The sequence below is a fragment of the Alligator mississippiensis genome, chromosome 16 (assembly GCF_030867095.1).
Source record: "Alligator mississippiensis isolate rAllMis1 chromosome 16, rAllMis1, whole genome shotgun sequence".
NCBI lineage: Eukaryota > Metazoa > Chordata > Crocodylia > Alligatoridae > Alligator > Alligator mississippiensis.
The window spans coordinates 14,738,073-14,761,025 of NC_081839.1; the positions used below are offsets into that span (position 1 = coordinate 14,738,073).

The 22,953-nt window shown below is 50.7% G+C and overlaps 2 long non-coding RNA genes across 2 annotated transcripts in view; one reads left to right on the forward strand and one right to left on the reverse strand.

Moving 5' to 3' along the window:
- LOC132246645 (uncharacterized) overlaps window positions 1-15,493 on the reverse strand; it is a 28,195-nt gene extending 12,702 nt beyond the window's left edge. Inside the window, exon 1 of the long non-coding RNA XR_009458035.1 lies at window positions 9,233-15,493. This is a non-coding gene — a long non-coding RNA (uncharacterized LOC132246645). The remainder of the gene's footprint in view (window positions 1-9,232) is intronic.
- A 399-nt stretch (window positions 15,494-15,892) lies between these two features.
- Window positions 15,893-17,008, forward strand: LOC132246644 (uncharacterized). The gene is made up of 2 exons (XR_009458034.1): window positions 15,893-16,159; window positions 16,643-17,008. It is a non-coding gene; the product is annotated as an uncharacterized LOC132246644 (long non-coding RNA).
- Window positions 17,009-22,953: the final 5,945 nt, after the last annotated feature.

The window sequence follows — 22,953 nt, forward strand, 5'->3', positions numbered from 1 at the left end:
CCATGGGTTGGGACTCCCAGGGCCCCTCAGCCAGAGGTGTGGGGGGGCCTGCCATGCGCCACCGTGAAAATGGTGACCACCACTGCACTCGCATCGCAGAGTCGGGGGAAGCCCCTGTGAACGACGTAGGCCCCATATTCATAAGGTAGTCAGAGATTTCCAGCAGGAATTCAATATTAAAGACATTCTGACCTGCCCTGGCTTTTCTGAGTTGGTTGCAACAGAAAAATTGCCATTATTTTTCTGTAGTAAAAAAAAAAAAGGTAGAAGCTAAGACCTGGAATTTTCCAAGCCAGGTCTTCAGTCTAAAAAGCTGAGGAACACAGTACTAATTAATAGCTGATTATGAAAAATCTTTATGAGGAAAATTTGGAGAAAGAGCAGCACAAGAACTACAACTTTGACAAACAGGATGTTAATATGCAAGCCAAGTGTCTGTTTAGTTCGCATTTTTACTTGAAAGGTTATAAGAAAAGTTCCTACACACCAAAGAGCTACTCAGCACAGCTCACAAAGACGTTCTCAAGGACCCAGAGGGACGGCCTTCCATCTTCAGCTCCCTCTCTGCAAAAATGAAGTTTCTTTCCTACCCATGGGGCCTTTTTACCATCTTGTACCATCTACGCTTTTCCCAGAGCCTAATGAAGGGACTTTGATCCCGAAAGCCTGCAGAAAAGGACAGTTTTCTTGCCTTTTTCCAGTTGGTCTAATAAAAGGTATCATTTTGGAACCCAGAGTTCTAGTTTTTTGTATATAAGAAAAGTTAGCAACTTTGCAGTCATATATGAAAGCCTAGAGGTACAATAAGAGAGCCTCTGATTTGCACCACTTAGCAGCACTGTGAGCGATCATATAAATTAGAGGTGCGCTGATACCTTGGTCTCATATCGGATCGGTACCAGTACCAAGAAAATACGCTGTATCGGATATCGGCCCGATGGGGCTGATAATTTGGCTGATAAATGCCTGTGCTGTGCGCAGTCACAGCACAGCTCTCAGGAAGCAAGAAGCAGATCTGGCCGCGTGGAGAGCTGCCTTCAGCTGGCAAGTCCGGTGTGGTGGAAGGGGAGGGAAGCGGCATGTGGGGGGCAGATCAAGGCTCTCGCTGGTGATGGAGGGGGCGGGGGCAGGTGCTGTCCAGGCGGGGTGGAGAGGGGGAGCTGCAGCTTGTGGTGGGGGGAGGTGGCTTCCACTGCTACCTGCACTCTGGGAGGGCACGGGCGGGGGTGTGCCCCTTGGATCTGTGCACGGCAGGGTGGGCTGCAGCCGGGGCTGCGTGGAGCTCTTCTCGGTGGAGGCTGGGCTCGGAGAGGGCGCCGGTGGCATTGGGAGGATGCTGCATCCACCCCAAATTTCACCACCGCTGTGCTCCCAGTGTCACCGCTGCCAGCAGCCCAACGCAGCCCCGGGTTTTCCTGGTGCGTGGGTGGAGGTGGGGCGTTGAGCCAGGGCTGCATTGAGTGGCTGGCGGTGGTGGCGCTGGAAGCAGAGCCCTGGCAAAATTTGGGCTGGATGCAGCATCCTCCCAGCGCTGCCAGCACCCACTCCAAGCCTAGCCCCTACCAAGAAGAGCCCCACACGGTCCTGGCTGCAGCCTGCCCCATCCCACACAGATCCAGGGGGGCACATGTCCCCCTGGTGCCTTCCCGGGTTGCAAGCAGCAGTGACAGCCGGCCCCCCATCACAAGCTGTGGCTCCGTCCCCTCCGCCGCGCCTGGGCAGCACGTCCCTCTGCCTCCTCCCTCACCACAGGCGATGTTGATCTGCACCCCCGCCACGCCCCTTCCCCTTCTCCTTCGCCTTCCCCTTCCACCAGACCGGACTTAACCAGCTGGAGGTAGCTGTATCGGAAACCAGATCAGTATCAGCCAATATGCCTCCTTAAATATCAGCTATCGATATCGGCCGCAAAAATCTCTATCGATGCGCCCCTAATATAAATTCATAACTTTAAAAAAATATTTTAAAGGTATTATTTGGTTATTGTCCCAAATTTCATTAAGCTTTTAATAAACATAAGAGTATCTTACTACTCAGAAAGAGCTTAACTAATTTCCTTTTTCTCTAAAAGCTGTAAAATGATCAGCAATTAATAAAAAAGCACAGGTTTCTGGTCAAAGTCTTCAAAAGCCAGAACAACACTGCATGTTGTGTTAGAGTTTGATTGAGTATGTCAGGAACTCAACTAAAATGTCTTTATTAAATCCAAAAGACAACAGCAGATACATAGTGACTTTAAGCCAGTAGTTTTCAACCTTTTTTTAGTAAGTGTACACCCGGCAGCCCCCTTTTTAAAAAGTGTACCCCCAGGGGGGTGGGAGCAGCCGGATGCGGAGCAGGTGGGGGTGGCGAGCGGTCAGACATGGCGGGGGGTGGCGAGCGGTCAGACACAGAGCAGGGGCACGGTGAGTGGCAGAGCAGCGGCAGTGCAGCTTCTGTGGGCCCTGCTCTCCCTCCGCCCTGGCCCTGCTCCTGTGAGGCAGCAGGTGTGCTACATCTGCGCCCGCCCCTGTACATTCCCTGGGACCTTTCAAATTACCTCCAGGGGTAGGCATACCCCAGGCTGACAACACCTGCTTTAAGCAAATGCTCTGAAACACTGACAAAGAATGTTTTGCGTTTGAAAGCTTGTCTAACTTAATTCCAACCATTCAGTTGGTCCAATAAAAGTGATCACACCCAAAAAATCCTTGCCTCTTGCATACTTCCTGGATCATCACAGGTAGAACATAACTCTAAACAAACGGGTGCTCAAACCACGGGGTGCTCAAACATCGCTCTAAACAAAGGCATGCCAGGGCCCCATCCATCTGTGCAGAGGGAGGCAGGGGGCACGCCAGCCCCAAGACAGCGCAGAAAGGGGGCTTTGTCAGCCTCAACCCGAGCCCAAGGGGCTTGACAAGGCCCCACTACAGCGGCAGGTTGGGGGTGTGCCCATCCCCACGGCAATCCCATGGAAGGAAGAATGGCCAGGCCTCAAACCAGCCATGCAGGGGAAAAAGGCAAAGCTCCAGAAGAAGAAGTGCAAAGTAATGAACTTAGGACAGAAGAGCCTCATGCACCGCTACAGGCTTGGGACCAACTGGCTAAGCAGCAGCTCCACAGAAAAGGACCTGGGGGTTACGGTGGACAATAAGCTGAATAGGTGCCAACAGTGCGTGCTTGTTGCCAAGAAGGCTAACCGCATACTGGGCTGCATTAGTAGGAGTGTTGTCAGCACTGAGGGAAGTCATTATTCCCCACTATTCTGCACTGGTGAGCTTACATGTGGAGTACTGTGTTCAGTTTTGTGCCCTCTACTACAGAAGGGATGTGAACAAGTTGGAGATTAGGAAAAACTTTCTGACTAAAGATTGGTGAAGTACTGGGACGGCTTATCTAGAGGGTGGTGGACTCTTGGAGGATTTTAAGGCCCGGCTCGACAAATCTCTGGCACGATCAAATTAAGGATGGTCCTGCTTGGACTAGATGAGTTACTGGAACCCCTTTCAACCCTAGTTTTCTATGATTTATTAGAAACATTTGGAAAAACAGCAGTATAAGAAACAAAACTGGCGATGTAGCATCCATGGGCATCTGCACGCAAACAGCAGCTACGTCCCCATTGCAACACGCTCCTCTGGTATAGCGCGTCACTACGGTGAAGTAGCGGCTAAAAATAATCATGTGCCACACATACAGCACAGTAAAGTTGCCATAGTGACACATGTAGATGCGCCCTGTATGTTGTGTTAGAATTTGATTGAGCGTGTCAGTAATTCAGTTCAAATGCCTTTATTAAATCCAAAAGCCAATAGCAGAGATACAATTACTTTAAACAAATGCTCTAAAATAGTGACAAAGAGCCTTTTAGCTCAGCTCTCGTGGTGCGGTGGGTTAGCATGTGATACTTATAAAACAGCACTGGGGAAGTGAGGCTAAGGTTGTGAGTTCAAGCCTCACCTAGAGCATTTAACTTTTAGTTGGGATGCTGAAGCAAGCATGTGTGCACCCTTCGCTCCTGTGCGGTGGTAAGGAACCAGCAGCAGCAGCAAGGTGAGCTGGGCCAGCTGTAGGGAAGTGGGAAGGGGTTTTCTCCCATCCCTATTTAGTTGAGGGGAGAGCAGGAGGAGTCTGAACTGCGCATCAGCATCATTGTCTTCAGTGTTCAGGTGAGTGCACAGAAGGGAGTCTTAAGAGAAAGTTAAAGCACTGTGGGTTAGGACACACGGAGGTCAAGGGGAAAGGGACCTGGTGAGGGGGGTCTGCTACAGACCACCACATCAAGGAGCAGAGCTAGACTGGGAATGCTTGAGGCAGCTCTCAGAGGCCGTACAGTCTAGGGACATGGTTGTCATGGGGGACCTAAACTACCCTGACATCTGCTGGGAAGAGCAGTCAGCCAAATCCAACCGTTCACCTAACGCAGGAAGTATATGGTCCCACTGGACTTGGTGTTGGCTATGGGGGATGACCTGGTAGGGGAACTACAGATCCGTGGTCACCTTGGGGACAGTGACCACCACTCACTCAATCAAATTCATCATACGGTGTAGAGCGGGTAAGATAATAATAGGGTGGAGGTGCTTGACTTTAGGAAGGCTAACTTCAGCGTGCTCAGTTTAATCAGCGATGCACTGCAGGAGAGGAGTATTGGCGAGATGGGAGTCCAGGAAGGGTGGTCGTTCCTAAAGGAAGCGATCCTTCAGGCACAGAGGGAGATGATCCCAGTGCGAGGGAAAGGGGAGAAAGGGGACAAAAAACCTCCTTGGCTAAACACAGACATCCAGAAAAGCCTAAGGGCAAAAAAAATAAAAAAGAAGGCATATAGGTGGTGAAAGCAGGAGGAAGCTACCAAGGAGGAGTGTATCTACTTGGCCCGCACTTGCAGGGAGGCAGTTAGAAAGGCCAAAGCAACTACAGAGCTGAGGCTGGCAACACAAATTAAAGACAACAAGAAGTCTATTGTCAGGTATGTAGGGAGTAAAAGGAAGGCGCAGGGCAGCACAGGACCCCTACTGAAGAAACAGGACCGATTAGTGACAGACAGGGGGGACAAGGCTGAGCTATTCAATGAGTTTTTTGCCTCAGTGTCCTTGAACAAGGGTCAAGATCAGTCTCCTAACAGGTTCTTAGATGGGATCAGAGGGATACCAGCCTACCAACTGTCAACGCTGACGTGGTGCAGAGTCACTTGGATGGACTGGATGTGTTTAAGTTAGCAGGCCCAGATGCGCTGCACCCGCGAGTACTAAAGGCATTTGCCGGTGTCATAGCAGAACCACTGGCACGGCTGTTTGAGCACTCGTGGCATTCGGGTCAGGTCCCAGAGGACTGGAAAAGGGCCAATGTGGTCCTCATTTTCAAGAAGGGGAGGAAAGAGGATCCAAGTCATTATAGGCCAGTCAGCCTCACCTCCACCCTTGGAAAAGTCTGTGGAAAGATTATTAAGGATCATATTTGTGGGAGTCCAGCGGGAAAAATACTGCAGCAGGGCAACCAGCATTGATCCATAGCAGGTGGATCATGCCTGACTAATCTGGTTTCATTTTATAACCAGGTCACAAAATGGTGATGCAGAAGTAGAGGTGGATATTGTTTTTTTTGGATTTTAGGAAGACCTTCGATACGGTATCTCATCCCATTCTCTTAAATAAATTAAGAGGCTGTGACTTAGATGTTTACACGGTCCGGTGGGTGGCAAATTGGCTTGCAGGTCACACCCAGAGAGTGGTAGCTGATGGGTCAGTATCGACCTGGAAGCATCTGGGTAGTGGGGTCCCACCGGGCTCAGTCCTCAGACCTGTACTCTTCAGTGTCTTCATCAGTGACTTGGATGTGGGCGTGAAGTGTCCTCTGTGCAAGTTTGCAGATGATACTAAATTGTGGGGTGAAGTAAACACTCTGGAAGGTAGGGAATGACTGCAGGCAGACCCAGACAGGTTGGAAAAGTGGGCTGAACACAACAGGACGCAGTACAACAAGGACAAGTGCAGAGTACTGCACCTAGGACGTAAAAATATCCAGCGCACCTACTGGCTAGGAAATGACCCTGTCAGCAGCACAGAAGCGGAAAGGGATCTCGGAGTCCTAGCGGACTCCAAGATGAATATGAGTCGTCAGTGTGACGAAATCATCAGCAAAGCTAACTGCACTTTATCGTGCATCAGCAGATGCATGACAACTAGAACCAAGGAGGTGACACTTCCCCTCTATGCGGTACTGGTCAGACTGCAGTTGGTGTATGGCGTCCAGTTTTGGGCGGCTTACTTTAAGAAGGATGTGGACAGCTTCAAGGGGGTCCAGAGGAGAGCCACTTGTACGGTTCAGGGTTTACAGGATAAGCCCTATGAGGAGAGACTAAGGGACCTGGACCTCTTCAGCCTCCACAAGAGAAGGCTGAGAGGTGATCTTGTGGCCAGCTACAAATTCATTAGGGGGGCGCAGCAAGGAACCGGAGATGCTCTGTTCACCAGGACGCCTCTTGGGGTAACAAGGAACAATGGTCACAAACTGACATAGAGCAGATTTAGGCTAGATATCAGAAAAAATGTCTTCACAGTAACGGTGGCCAACATTTGGAATGGGCTTCCAGGGGAGGTGGTGCTCTCCCCTACCTTAGGAGTCTTTAAGAGAAGGCTGGATAGGCATCTGGCTGGGGTCATCTGACCCCAGCACTCTTTCCTGCCTAGACAGAGAGTCAGACTCAATGGTCTGTTGAGGTCCGTTCCAACCCTAGCATCTATGAATCTATTTATTTATGAATCTTGTGTTTGAAAGCTTATCTAACTTATAGATTCATAGATGCTAGGGTCAGAAGGGACCTCAATAGATCATCGAGTCCGACCCCCTGCATAGGCAGGAAAGAGTGCTGTGTTTAGATGACCCCAGCTAGATGCCTATCCAACCTCCTCTTGAAGACCCCCAGGGTAGGGGAGAGCACCACCTCCCTTGGGAGCCCGTTCCAGACCTCGGCCACTCGAACTGTGAAGAAGTTCTTCCTAATGTCCAATCTAAATCTGCTCTCTGCTAGCTTGTGGCCGTTATTTCTTGTAACCCCCGGGGGCGCCTTAGTGAATAAAACCTCACCAATTCCTTTCTGTGCCCCCATGATGAACTTATAGGCAGCCACAAGGTCGCCTCTCAACCTTCTCTTGCGGAGGCTAAAAAGGTCCAGGTTCTCTAGTCTCTCCTTGTAGGGCTTAGCCTGCAAGCCCTTAACCATATGAGTGGCCCTTCTCTGGACCCTCTCCAGGTTATCCACATCCCTCTTGAAGCGTGGCGCCCAAAACTGCACTCCAACTGTACTCCAACTGCAGTCTGACCAGCGCCCAATAGAGGGGAAGTATCACCTCCTTGGATTTGTTCGTCATGCATCTCCTGATGCACGATAAAGTGCCATTAGATTTTCTGATGGCTCCGTCACACTGCCGACTCATGTTCATCTTGGACTCTACTAGGACTCCGAGATCCCTTTCCGCTTCCGTGCCACCCAGCAGGTCATTCCCTAGGCAGTAGGTATGCTGGACATTTTTCCTCCCTAGGTGCAGCCCTTTGCATTTCTCCTTGTTGAACTGCATTCTGTTGTTTTCTGCCCATTTGTCCAACCTGTCCAGGTCTGCTTGTAGTTGTTCCCTGCCCTCCGTCATGTCCACTTCTCCCCACAGTTTTGTGTCATCCACAAAGTTGGACAGAGTACACTTCGCTCCCTCGTCCAAGTCGCTGATGAAGACATTGAAGAGAAATTTAATTCCAACCGTGCAGTTGGTCCAATAAAAGTCACCACACCCAAAAAATCCTTGCCTTTTGCATACTTCCTGGATCATCACAGCTAAAACACCACTCTTAACAAAGAGTGCTCAACCTTTTTGTCTGGTGAGACGGATGGACAGTGCCCAATCCATGTGCAAGCAGTACGCAGTCAGTGGTTCCAATCTGGGGCCCAAGGAGTTTATGACAGGGTCCCATCCAGCTGTCCAGAGGGGGGTAGGGCGCAGCCCCGTCCTGATCCAGCATGAAAAGGGATTTTTGGCCAGCCCCAATCGAAGCCCATGGAGGGAGGAAAGGTACAGGCATGACAAGAACCCAATCCATCGGCAATGGGGGGGGAAGGGGGGTGCCTCACCGAAGGAAAGAGTTTAGACAGGTGAGAAACCGCCAAATATCCCAACTGTGGGGAGCCCAATGGGGCAGGTATCGTAGCTCCACAGGCTGCAATTGGCCCAAGGACCAGAGGTTGAGCACCCGTGCTCTAACACTATCATCAAAACGCTATAACAATATTTATTATGCTTGCAAGCATTGAATCCGAGCACTTACAGCAGGGCTCGCAGGAAGATTCTAGCTATCCCACGCTGCCTGACTCCCAGGGAAGCTCACTAGCAAAGAATCCACCTCTCCCCCTCCACTCCCAATCTCTCCCAACGTCATCTTCTTCCGAGCTAGCCCTTCATTCCACACACATCTAGCTTGTCGTTCCCCATACACAACCTTCATTCCAGCCTGCCTGCAAGTCACTGCTTGGGTGACTGGAGGCAGCAGGCACACATGTCTCTGCACACACATCCCCAGGGCCTGCATGCACCCAGGCAGGGTCCTGGGAGTAGCACCAATGGCTGGATGCAGGGAAGTGTATGATCAGTGGGGGTTGGAGGTCCGGGACTTGGGGACTGTGTGTGTCTGTGTGTGTGTGTGTGTGTGTGTGCGTGCGTGCGTGCGCGCGCAGGGGGGATGGGCACCTGCCAGATATGGGGGAAGATAGCCGGGCGCCAAGGCTGTATCAGGGCAGGGGGGACGGGAGGGGTAGGCACCTGCCCCTTCAGCAAGAGAAGGAGGCATCGGGGGGGAGCTGCATAGGTGGGCTGGTGGCACTTGGGCTGGTGCTCATACTTGTATGGGCAGAGCAACTGGGAGACGCTGCTGGGGGACGCGCTGGAGGGACCGTGACCAGGCTGCCTGGTGAGGCATGGCAGCCCCAGACCAGGGCAGGGGGGGCCGCCACAGGCCTCCCCTCCTCCCTCCAGCCTGTGCTGGGGCTGGACTCTCTCCGCTGAAATCCGCACAAACTGCGGGACTTCGGCCCGGATGGCACAGGGGCAGCTGGGGGCTCCCTTTAGCAGGGCTGGGGGAAGGCAGGTCGGGACTGGTCACTAATCTTCATAAATAGGTCCTGGTACAAAAAAAGTTGAGAACCACTGTCCTAGACCTCCCATCTCTTTAATGGGTATTTATTTCCTTGCCATTGTACACCCACCTTTTCTCTTACATTAGCATATCACTTCATCCTGCCAACTGAAGCATTTGGATTGTCTGCCTGGCTGCCTCTCTCAAGTCATACTTTCCTGAAACTGTCCTGCTTGAACCTGAGATGATAAAATAACACACTACCTATTACTTTACAGTTCTTAATTCCTACATGTTTAATTTTTTTTTAAGTTACAGTAATCAAATATCCAAATAAGTTAAGAGCTATGATGCTATGCGATTGCCAGGTCAAGGTTAAATGCAGTTTTAGTAAAAACAAAACCCTTCTTTCTCTAAATCAAATTTGCTTAGTATATAAGGGAACAGGTGGAAGAAATGGGGTGTTTTTTTTCATTCCAGACCTACACACTACTCCTGAATTTAAAAGCCAAACTGACCTCTTGCCATCATGACAGGTGGTAAAAGAAAATATTCTTACAGAATCGTTTTTCAGATTTTGTTCTCTTCAATCACTTCCCCAAAGTCCACCCCTCCCTGTGTTTTTCCTTTTTGGTCCAAATCCTCCAACCAAGAGAGAGAGAACGGTCCCAAGGCTTAAAATAGTAATTTATCAGCATGAAGCTCACGTGTGTTTGCACAACAACCAGTGCAATCAGTGGGCTAATGTGGCCTACACACAGTACCAAAATAAAACTAACCTGTAAAAACTCTAATATCCCATGCTGTATCTATTAAGTCTCATTTCCTTTGTTTGGTTTACTCTAGCTAAGCGAATGAAGTCCTAATACTAGATTGATTAGCTGCTTTAAAGGTAAGACCTGCCTTAGCTTTGCTGTGTATTTATAAAACTACAGTTTCACACCCCACTTCTGCAAATGATTATGCATACATTTAGCCTCATGCGCTAATAGTCTTACTGAGTTTAACAGCTCATTTGTCGAAAACTATGCACACACAGACTTGGCCTTCGAATACAAATGGAGCTTTTTCAGACTATATCTTTTCAGGATAAGAACTAACAAACAGGCCACAGTGACAAATGCAGTTGCGTCGACACAAACGGGAATTTTCATTTCATTTACACGCACCTTAAGTCTTTATTTGCGTTTGTACAGCATCTGCTACAACAGAACTTTAGTCAGGATTGTCACCTCTCCTCATCGAAGGACATACAAATAATTAACACAGTAATCAACTATCATGGTTATCTAGTATACAGAATATGTAGCAGGGCACTGGGATGTGCCTGATCCTTTAGGAGAGCAAGCAGCCTGAGAGGCTGCTTTTAGGGGGCAGGGGGGAGCTAATGAGGGACTCACCTGGCTGGAAGAGGGCTCAGGCTGGAGCTACATGAGCCCAGAGTCTGCACCAGTCTGTTCGTTTCTCCCCAGCTACTGCACAGTGCAGAACTCCTGGCTCCGGGTCCCTGAAGGGAAGTGGATTTTGGCTGAACAACTCTACAGGTCTGGAAACAGAGGCAAGTTTCTTGGACTGAGGAAGACTGGGTTTACAGGCAAGTGGTCTTTATGTTACACCTCTAAAGATTGAGGTGTCTGCCAGACGGCGGTGATGTTTCTTATTTATTTATGTTTAGCCTTGAACCCTGGGGGTGCAGACTCAAGGCTTGCTTAGAGAGCCAGTATCCCAGGAGCCCTCACACTGAGGGTGGGACCCAGGGAGGGGTCCCAGACCTGAAAAAAGGCTGAGACCCAGATCACGAGGTCCAAGAGGCCCAGAGCCACCTGTGTCCAGGGCTGGGCGGGGGAGGGGTCTGAGCGCTCAAGGGGCCAGAGTGTATAAGAAGGAAAATCAAAGGGAGAACATCTCTGAGGCTTAGGGCGTGGAGTAGGGGAGGAAAAGGAACCACTCAGTTTGCCCTGAAGGCTAGGTCCCTGTAGGGCACCTGTAGTCAGGCCGAGAGGAACCTACCAAGGTTGGATGTCTGGATAGAGGCCAACGGGGCCTCAGACCCAGTGGAAACTTACTGGATTCGGGCTCACTCTAAGGCCTGCTAGCAGCCTCCTTGAATCAACCTGTAATATTAAGAGCAAGGCACGGCTGGTGAACAATGAAGAGAGAGTGACATTAGGGCTGGAGCCAGGCAGGAGCAGCAAGGCCGCTAGGGGTGTCATGGCAGCCCCTGTGGCTGTGAGCCTGTCACAGAGTACTTCTATTTTTGCCTTTGAAAGGAAAATATCAAGTAGTGATAAAATTATGATCGCATAATCTGTGATTCCATGACTTGTTTATTTAAAATTGGTTTAATGGACCACCGATAGTACAGTGCAGCCCCAACAGTTTCACACGGCAGGCCAGACTGTCAGTGGCCAGTACATTCGTGGGCTGGATCCAGGTGTTCCTGCTCTGGCACGTGAGTGGGCACCATCTGGCCAGGTGGGGGACAAACTGGCTTCAACACAGCCCTGATGGGGAAAGGAGCTTGACCCATCCTTGTCAAGAGGGAAAGAAGGCTAGCCAGGTGACCTTGTAGGGAGGGAAAGAGTGCGTGGCCTGGCCCAACCTGGCCCTGCAGGAAAGGAAGGGGACACGGTCCAACCCTGATCCCGAAGTGGGGGAACGTGGCCCAGGCCCACGGGGGAAAGAGGCATAGCTTGGCTCAGACCAGCCATGCAGGTATTGGGGCTTGGGGATTTGGCAGGGGAAAGTGGGGGGGAGGCTGTGTTCATGGCCACCACTCGCTTGCTGCCAATTCCCCAGACCCATGGGGAGCCCCACAAGCCAGATGCGATGGCTCCATGGGGCTGCATTTGGCCCAGGGCCTGGAAATTGAGCAACCCTTGTCTAGTAGATGCATAATACAGCAATTTATATTTGCTCAGAGAGATAATTAATAAAACATAAATATCAATGAAATGTTAGTTAAAATTTCAAAAGAGTAAAAAAATACCTGTCAGCATTTTCATTTTTACACTCAGCCTTGTATGGATAGCCATTTTAATAATATAACATTAGGTATCGTTTTCAAAAGATCCTGCCTGTTTGAAAATATGCACAAGTGGAGCAGCTGTAAATGCTTCACAACACGTTGTAGCACTGAAAGAAGAAGAAAAAAAAGTTAATTTCTCAATTAGTGAATTAGTTCACATTTTGGACTCTAAAAATACCCATGGTTAGTTCTGTAGACAATACATTTAGAAATCCTTTCCAAGAGCTACAAAAGTTCCATGTCCAATACAAATCACCATTTCCAAAGATATTAACAGAGCCAACAAACAGTCTTCAAAGCAACCTTGAAAACAGCACAAGAAAAGCTGGAAAGTAGGGTTTGATGCTTTTCCACCACAAATCATACTAGCCTATCTTCAAAAAGGCCCAAAGGTTCCCAAACAGTTACGACTTTTATTCCCTACCAGCCTTTACTAGACCTGACCTAGCAGCTTAAAAGTCAAAACTTTTCATTCTATTTTTAATCCATCTTGTTTTTTGTTTTAAATCTATTTTTAATCTTTCTTGTTTCCCCAAGAAAAGCCATTTTAAGGATCCAATCCAACTGACACTGAGATGAATGGGAGTCTTTTCACTGACTTCACAGAGTACTGAATCAAGCCCAAAGCATTCATAGTGGATGATTTCCTCTTTGGAACCCCGCCCCCCACTCCACAAGGGAAATCACCTATCAGTTATGATACCACGTACCAATGTAAAAGCAGAGACTCGCCAAAACAAAAGCAAAACACTCAACCTCCATCAATCATTGTTAAAACAGAAACACGTTTCTAAGTACGGTATGTAAATCAGGAAGAAGAGGGGCTTTTTTCAGAACTGAGGAAATCAGGGCTGTTAGTCTTAATTTTACACAGAAGAGCAATTTTAAAACTATCCCACACTAAATCCTAAGATTAATGTAAAAAGATGATACTATCTCACCAGAGAAAAGGGTTTAGACAGGTGAGAAACAGAATCTAGTATTCATGGAAGGGTAATTATTGGTTTGGCTAGACACTTTTTCTTCTATTTGCTCTTATATTTCCCAACCTTAAAATACATTGTACCTTCTCTTTGGGTGTGAATCATACAGTATTTCATAACAATACTTTACCCATTTAAAGGTAAAAATCCCAGTGATACAACATTCAAATTGGAAGATTTAAAATTATAGCAAAAACTGGAATAAATATCCCCCACCACAATTCTGCCTAGATAAGTCTTTTGGTTTCTATTTAACAAAAGAAGATTGACAAATATAATTCTTCCTACATGTTCAAGTTAACAGGAACACAATGATTCATATACACTACAGTACTAAAATAACTGCATTACTGGACTCACTTTTGGCATCTAAACCTATTACTTATGTTCACTTGCAAATTTTAAAAGCCTTGGTGGGGTGATATAGTTGGGGGTAGTCCTGCTTCAAGCAGGGCATTAGACTAGGTGACCTCCTGAGGTCCCTTCCAACCCTAATTTTCAATAATTCTGTTTAGCTTTGAGAGCTTTGAAACATGGAAAGTTTCATTCAAGAAGTGAGTTTCAAGATTTTTCCCCTCCCCCCGAAATGCAGGAGCATGTGAAATCAGATTTTACTGTAAGTATTTTTAAAGCGTAATTATAACTGCTATTGCTAAATGAATAGATCCTACTAGAAAGGTAAGCCAAGCAACTTCCTATGTCAGGGAGCAGATATGTAGTAAATTAACTCGAATCAAAGTGGTTCCATAACTTCATCAAGCACTTTCTCTTTTCTTTTCCTATGTGCATGCATGACTGTGCAAAGGGTGTGGGAAATAATGTTTCAAGCCTCACCTAGCCAGATAGTGTGCCTATTTAATTAAAATTAGTTTTAAAAAGTTACCAGCACAAGCTACACCTAGAAAAGCACCTGTGAATTGGTGTGCACTAGCTTAAATTAACCAGATTGAGTAAACCAGAGTTAAACTGGTTCAACTTTTTGTGTAAGCAAAGCCAGGAACTTTAGTGCCCTGACACCAGGAAATAACCAGGAACTTTAGTGCCCTGGGGAAGACAGCGCAGAGCGCTGGAGAGGGAAGTGAGGAGTGTCAAGTGCTGGAGAAACAAGGAGACAATTCCAGTCCTACTTAATGTCTTCACTGGAGCATTTCTGAAATCAGTCCCCATTAACAGGCATGAAAAATATATCCAGTTGCTGATGTTGTAGAGAAAGCTATCATCGTGGCTTCCTGTACCTAGTACAGTGGTTTCTCAGCCTTTTTCAGCTCCAGGCGCCCTTCTGTAACTTGCCTGAATTTTGTGGCACCTGCATTTCAAAAACTAATTTCATTCATTTTTTCATTATGAAAAATAGTAGACTGACTCCCACCCCTACCTCTTGCCAAGAGCTTAGACCACAGCAGATACGAATGGCTTCTGATGCTATGGCTTCCCACCTGAAACCTCGAGGTTTGTCTTGTGAATCACATGCAGGTGTTTACATGTCTAATAGAGCTAATATCACAAAGGAGCCCAGCTGAGACTTACTCATTTCATGTACCAAGACAATCTTGTAAGGTCTCTTTATTTGGGATGTTGCAGGAAAAAAAATTATTTTTGCCAGATGCTTACAAGAGCTGACGTATCTCTGATTCAGCGAGTCTACGTGGTACAAACCACAACCAACACCATTCCTAAGGTTACTGCAGAAACTGAAGTGTTGAACCAACCTTAACTCATACACCTGGGCCCGTCCAGCAGGGCAGGCAGCACGGGCCAGGGGAAACAAGAACAGCACCAGCAACGGCTGCACGAGCCCATGAGCTTCCAGGGAAAGGGGTCGCCCGGATTCACCTCCCTGGGCTAAAACGGATCTCATTGGAAAGGGCGACTCCACCAAACTCTGTCCCCCGCACCCACCGCTCTGGGGATCGAGTGCTCAAACCCACCCGGTGCTCGACTCGCACTCACGCACTCGGTATGTGAGCCCATGCAGCCACATACATGCACGTGTGTGTGCGTGTGTGTGTATATACATACATGCATGCTCACGCATCTGCATGTGTAGGTGTATACACACAGTGCACCTGCAGCATATAGGGTACAGCGTGCGTGCATGTGCATACTGTGTGCACAGTGTGCACGTGTTTGTGTGTGTACATGCAGGTGTGTGCACAGGCAGAAGTGTATGTGCATTGCCACACGCACTCTTTCCACATATGTATACCAACATATACACTTGTACACGTATACACATACGTGTGCATGTGGATATCCGCACCCGCGCCCCCCCTCGTACAAACACCCGTGGGCAACCCCTCGCAGCCCAGGACGACCCTGTCTCACGACGCCAGTCCCGGTCCCGGACTCTAGCGCAGCCGGGCCGCGTGTCTGCGCGGGGGGGGCGGCTCTGGAGTGCGAACCGGCCACAACGCGCTGCTCCTGCCCCTCCGGCTCCTGCGGCTGTGCAGAGACCCGGCCTCCATCGGGGCGGTGCCGGCGCTGCCCCAGCGCTCACGTCGGTGCCGCAGGGTGTCAAAGCGGGCCTGAGGCGGCCTGGACACGCTTCCTCCTCCTCCTCCTCCTCCGCCGCCTGCTGCTGCCGAGCGCGCATGCCCGCGACACCCCCTCCCCCCCGCCGCTCCTGCCGCGTTTCCCGGCTCTGGCCCGCGGGGGCGACGGACGCAGTCCCGGCCCCAGCGCCAGCGGGGCGGGGCGTGGGCGCGGGCACGTGACTCCCGCCTCCGCTCCGCTCCGCTCCTGCCGCCCAGCCTGCGCTGCGCTGCGCTGCGCACGCGCCAACCCCTTGCTCCTCCCCCGCCGTTGTGCCGCGCGAGCTCCCCATTGGCCGCGGCGGCTCGGATTGCTGCGTGCAACCGCGACGGCGCCCTTGCGTGGCGGGAGCGGCGGTGCGGGACGCTGCCCGGCTCCGTGTCGCTGCGGGCTGTGCTGGGCGCTGCCCCCCCCCCCCGGGCAGTGCGGGCGAGCGGCGGCCGGCAGGGGTTGTGCGGCGTGTTTGAGCCGTGCCGTGCGGGGCGCGCAGAGACGAGCTCCTCACGCGCGCGTGGTTGGTGTGGATGAGGGCTGGCCAGTAGCACTTGGGATTCTTGGCTATAAACTCCGTTCGTGTCTGCAAGGGGCGCTTTAAAAACCTCCAAGTCGGTGTCCTGTTTTGCACACACGGCTTCTGACATCGATGCTGGCATTTTACTTCCAAGCCAGTGGATTTGGCACACTTGCTGTCAGGCTTTGTCACTTCGGTTTAGAGGAGTAGCAATAGTCCGGTTTTCTGACGAGTTCGATTAGATTTGAGATGTCAGTTTTGACTTCACAGCTTTAAGCATGCACACTTCTGAAACCCCTTCATTTCCTTCCAGTGATTAACATGCAGGGTCTCTGGATAAGCGTGGGGGGTCAGGAGTAGTTGTAGGACCAGGGCTGCGAGAGGGGTGCCCGTCCCCGTGCTGGGTAGAAGAGGACAGGGCACAGGGGATTGCAAAGCTGGCCCACGGGCTCTGCAAATATCCCATGTAGGTTTCTTTCATTTCAGCCTTGCCTCATAGACTGCGGGATGAGAGAGATCCTGTGTGTCAGACTACAGCAGGGCTTCAGTAGTCTTCCCCCGTGGCTACTGCGGAGTACAAAGCTGTTACAGCACAATGGCACCGAGAAACGGGCAGTAAGTCACAAAGAGACCTCTCTGACGTTGCAAAGACGTGCATGCCCGAACAGTTCAGCGGGGGCCACTATCCCTCGTTTCGTTTTCAGCACTGCGAGGAGCAAAAGCACTGCTGTCTCTGGGATCCCGCTTGGTGGTTTATTCTGTCTATTCTGCATGAAAGGAGCCGTCACTGAATGTTTTCAGCTAAAATCTCTTGTACTCTTACAAGTGTAATAAAATATGGACATACCTGGCTGCGGAGACTGTTATTGTAGGGAAGTGGTTGTGATTTACTTGGATGTCACAAATAGCCTCTCAGGAAGGACGGTGGGGCCACAGCACAAGCTGGTGCGTTCTGTCCTGTCCAAGTGTTTCCCTTTGTACAAGTAGATGGTGAAAGGATTCTGACTTGAGCTGAGACGTAATCCATTCTGGTCCTCTGTCAAGTCATCTATAAATCCGTATTTATGAAGTCAAAAGATAAATGTTGCCTGAAACAAACTAGATTCATAGATTCATAGGTGTTAGGGTCGGAAGGGACCTCAATAGATCATCGAGTCCGACCCCCTGCATAAGCAGGAAAGAGTGCTGGGTCTAGATGACCCCAGCCAGATACTCATCTAACCTCCTCTTAAAGACCCCCAGGGTAGGGGAGAGCACCACCTCCCTTGGGAGCCCGTTCCAGACCTTGGCCACTCGAACTGTGAAGAAGTTCTTCCTAATGTCCAATCTAAATCTGCTCTCTGCTAGCTTGTGGCCATTGTTTCTTGTAACCCCCGGGGGTGCCTTGGTGAATAAAACCTCACCAATTCCCTTCTGTGCCCCCGTGATGAACTTAAAGGCAGCCACAAGGTCGCCTCTCAACCTTCTCTTGCGGAGGCTGAAAAGGTCCAGTTTCTCTAGTCTCTCCTCGTAGGGCTTGGTCTGCAGGCCCTTGACCATACGAGTTGCCCTTCTCTGGACCCTCTCCAGGTTATCCGCATCCTTCTTGAAGCGTGGCGCCCAGAATTGCACGCAGTACTCCAACTGCGGTCTGACCAGCGCCCGATAGAGGGGAAGTATCACCTCCTTGGACCTATTCGTCATGCATCTGCTGATGCACGACAAAGTGCCATTGGCTTTTCTGATGGCTTCGTCACACTGCCGGCTCATGTTCATCTTGGAGTCCACTAGGACTCCAAGATCCCTTTCCACCTCTGTGCCACCCAGCAGGTCATTCCCTAGGCTGTAGGTGTGCTGGACATTTTTCCTCCCTAGGTGCAGCACTTTGCATTTCTCCTTGTTGAACTGCATCCTGTTGTTTTCTGCCCACTTGTCCAACCTATCCAGGTCTGCCTGCAGCTGTTCCCTGCCCTCTGGCATGTCCACTTCTCCCCATAGCTTTGTGTCATCTGCAAACTTGGACAGAGTACATTTGACTCCCTCATCCAAGTCACTGATGAAGACATTAAAGAGTATCGGTCCAAGGACCAAGCCCTGCGGGACCCCACTGCCCACACCCTTCCAGGTCGAGACCGACCCATCCACCACGACTCTTTGGGTGCGACCCTCTAGCCAATTCGCCACCCACCGGACTGTGTAGTCATCCACGTCACAGCCTCTTAACTTGTTCACCAGTAGGGGGTGGGATACTGTATCGAAGGCCTTCCTGAAGTCTAAGTATACGACATCCACCCCTCCTGTGTCCAGGCGTTTCGTAACCTGGTCATAGAAAGAGACTAGATTGGTCAGGCACGATCTGCCCGCCACGAACCCGTGCTGGTTTCCCCTCAGCATAATTTGTCCTGCCGGGCTCTCACAAATGTGAGCCTTGATAATTTTTTCAAAGACTTTACCAAAGATGGAGGTGAGACTGACTGGCCTATAGTTGCCCGGGTCCTCCTTCCTCCCCTTTTTGAAAATGGGGACCACGTTAGCCCTTTTCCAGTCCTCCGGGACTTGGCCCGCGCGCCACTAGCATTCAAATATTCCTGCCAGTGGCTGTGCAATGATGTCGGCCAGTGCCTTCAGCACCCTCGGATGGAGCCCATCCGGGCCTGCCGACTTAAAGGCATCCAGTTCCTCCAAGTGACTCTGCACCACCTCAGGGTCTACGTATGGAAGTCTGGCGCCTTGCTGCTGCCTCTCTACAACCCCAGGGAGAGACTTGTCGTGTCCCTCACTTAGGAACACTGAGGCAAAGAACTCGTTGAGGAGTTCAGCCTTGTCCCCCCTGTCTGTCACCAATTGTTTCTGCCCATTGAGTAGGGGTCCTTTTCCTCCCTGGGCCTTCCTTTTACTCCCAATATATCTAAAAAACAATTTCTTGTTGTCTTTTACTTGGGATGCCATCCTCAGCTCCATGGTAGCTTTGGCCCGTCTAATTGCCTGCCTACAAGCACGAGCATAGGTAATACATATTTTTGAATATTCATCAGACGTACCAGTTTCAGCGGCCAGGGATTAAGGCTGCTGACACATGTTCATGTACATGTTAATCACACCACAAATAGGAACAGCCCCAGAGCCCAACGCAGCTCGTATCGCTCCAGAGCCCCTCGCACTGTGCCATGTCTGGGGAGCCACTGCTCTGTTGTGGGAGCGAGGGGGCAAGTCTGGGAGCCCTGCCAAGGGGTGAAGCTTTCACAGCACAGGCCTGATGGGAAGCCCCTCGTCCTGTCTCCCTGGGAGCCTGGTCCTGCATCCAGGTTTGTATCTCCTCTCCTCCCCTCCCAGTGCTCTGGACCTGCACAGAGTGAGTTGGGGCACTCAGAGCCCAGGGCTCTCCTCTCTGAGCCTCCAGCTCAAAGCACTGGTGAGGGCCCTTCGTGCTCCCTGTGAACCATGCACTGATCTCAGCAGCTGCAGCAACCAGAGGCCCCGAGATGAACAGTGCTGCATGGACCCCGTGTCTTTGCTATCCCCATGTCATTCTAGTTGTGACCACACAGTAAGGGCAATAATTATTACTAGGGATTTAATGGAAATAGAATTACATGGGCTCCTGTAATCATAAAAAGTAGGGCTGGAAGGCACCTCAGGAGGTCTCGTCTAGTCCAAGCCCCTGCTTTGTATTGTTATGCAAGAGACAAATCAATGTCTGAAAAATCACATCAAAATCAATATATCCAACATATAGACAAATATCCAAATATATCCAATAGATTCAAAATTGCATAAAGATCAATATAACCAGGAAAGTTATCAACCAAAAAAATCCTTTCCTCTTCCTATGCCCCGGACCACAGCTACAGCATCCCTCTACCGCCTCCATTACATATGACATGTTAATGAAGTTAAGTGTAAAAAACTCTGTCAAACTTCAGCCCCAGCCCCATGGTCCTGCCCCAGCGTGCTCCAGCCCTCGACAGACCACGGGCTACCCTGCATCCACTCTCCAGGCTGATCCTGGCTGTCATCGTACAGGTGCGCGTATGGAGCGAACGAGGACTGCAACCACCGCACCTCCATGCTCTCAGCGCTCATCTCAGGGGAGAGGCAGCAAGGAAGGGCTGCGACTTCTCCCACAGAGGCAACAAGTGGCCTGTCCAGTCCAATCACTCTGAACTGGGCTGGGGAAGAGTGCAAGACCAGAGGGAAGTGAAACTGGAAAGAAGTCATGAACAGTGTCAGTGCAGCTTCAAACACACCAGACCATAAAGGTGGACTGTAACAGGGGGCCTCCTCAGGGCCACTTTCCCTGCAGCCTGCCCATCTGTTCTTGGGCCAACCGCCCGTGTTCTCTCCCACCATGCCTTGATGTTAATTGATGAATAGAGATGTTAATAAGCGGGAGGCTGCCCATTTTCTGCCCCAGTGCCAGGGTCCACTATCTGCGGCTCCTTTCCTCCCCTACACCACAGCCCAAGCCTCGCAGATGGCATCTAGGTGTGCTTATCATCACCAGCCCCACAATCCTATCAGGACCCCTCCAAGATCCCTCCATTCAGGCAGCCTACCTCGCCTTCATTCAGCTATCTAGCTCCCTGAAACTATTTTCCCCCTTGGGTGTGGTCCCCCCAGGACCCTTGGCTACCAGCCCTGGCCCACCTCCAGGCCAGTTGGGATCCCAGGCCCTCAGCTCCTGGGCTTCCCTCACGGTGGGCCCCTGGCCCTTTTGACTGTCCTGGTCCTGGCACCAGCATGGGCCAGTTGAGGGTACTCTCTTGATCAGGTCAGAGTCTCTAGCCCCGCTCTCTCCCCTGGGTCTGCCATCCAGGCCCTACAAACAAAGGGGTTACCTACCCAGTGGTGGGGGCTAGGGGTTAAGGCGCCCCAACCCACCTTTCACCAGGGTGGTAACTGGCCTTGCATTTCCTGGGGGCTCCTGCACCACTGGGAGCCCCACCAGGCCACCCATTCCCGGCAGGGTGCAGTTTTAGGTCGTGCCCAGGACCAGGAGCCTCCTAGCCATCCCCTACAGCTCCTCCCTTTCCTCCAGATGATATCAGCAGCTCTCCAGCCAGGCAATGTTGTTGCCTGGCCCCTGCAGCAGAACTGCCCTGTTTATCTGGGCAACCCTAAGCCTAAATGGCTGCCCTCATTAGGCACCTGGCGGCTGCCAGCTCCAGGCCCTTGAAGTCACAGGCAGACACAGTGCCCTGCCACATGGACACAGGCAAACATGTATGCAGAGCAGCCTGGCTGGAGCGGGCAGAGGACAGCATGGCCTCCCTCGACCTCCCTCTGCAGTGGGTCAGCTCTCTGGCCCTGGGCCCAGCAGTGACAAAGAAGGGACAGGCCACTGCACATGCATGGACAGGACGGGGCAGATATATGTTGGAGGAGGAACAGGCCTGTGTCTTCCAGTCGCACCTCAGCCCACAGGATTCAGGGAAGAGTCTCAGGCCCTGCCTGCTGGCTACATTTCACTATGCATCCCAGCCATGAATTTAGTTTCCTGAGTCAGAGACCAAGGGAAGGGGCCCTTGTAAATCCAGAAGAGACAAACGGTTAGCAGCAAAGGCAGACAAAAGGGAGGGCAAGGTGGCACTCTAGGGCATTGATAGAGATCCTGTGAGTTTGCTCCGATGCACTGGAAATTCAGCGCATTAGAGGAAACTGGATTAATGGAGTCTGCTGGAGCACATCGTGAATCTACTTGGCGCTACATCAGGTGCAGTTGTATAAGTGGTGCGGCACATGTCAACACTGAGAAAATGGTGGGTGGTGCAATTTAAACTAAAACACATTCAGTGTACCACGTACCACTGCCATTTTCTCAGTGCTGACATACGCTGTGCCACTTATATAACTGCACCCAATGCAGTGCAGCGCTGGGCACTTTCATTAGTGTGGACTGCTAATTAAAAGCACTAGGCACTGCCTTGGGCATATGTGTAAAAGTGTCCATAGAGACTAACCACTTCAGATACAGGTTTCCCTCAATTTATGTGGGTTTGATTTATGTGAATTCGCTCTTATGTGACGACCATTTTGTACCTGAACTTTGTTCTACGAGAGGGAAATTTGCATATATGCGATTCGTGTATTTGCGATGTAGTGCCCCTGCTGCAGCCCGGGGAACAACAGATGCCACCTGCTTGCAGCCACGGGGCTACACCCCTCTCCCTGCCCCTTCCCTAACCTCAGTCTCACTCCCTCCTTCCCTCACAGCCCTGGGACCGCAGCCCTATCTCTTTCACTGTAAAGTGGGTTTGCTTTATGTGAATTTGATTTATGCACTGATCCCTGGAAAGGCATCTACCGAATAAATCGAGGGAATCCTGCACATCCTTCTCCCGGCTCCTCTCCGGACCTGGGGATTCTTGCTCCACCTCTCTGAGTGGAGGGAAATCAGACAGAGCACAAGACTGGCTGTGGTGAGAACAGGCCACTCGAGTCCCAGCTCCATCCAGGGCTGACACCAGCTCTCTGTTCTGCTCCATCTAGACACCAGTGTGACCCCATGCCCGGGACAAGGGCCCTGCTATGGGCTGTGGCTGGGAACCGGATGCCATAGGTGTACGCATGTTGAAAAGGACTCTGCATAGCCATTAAAACAGATCACACTTCCTGGGAGTTAAGATGTGAGAGACGGACGGATTAGGGAAGGGCCTGTTTGCTGGGCTAGCCCTGATCACCCAGCAGGGACGGATCTGGTCTCAGGATGCCTGCCCTCAGCCGCCCTTTTCCCCCACGGTTATCTCAGGACAGAGACAGGCTTCTTAATGCACAAGAGCCCTGGCACACACTGAAGGACATCGTGCAGGGCAGTGGTG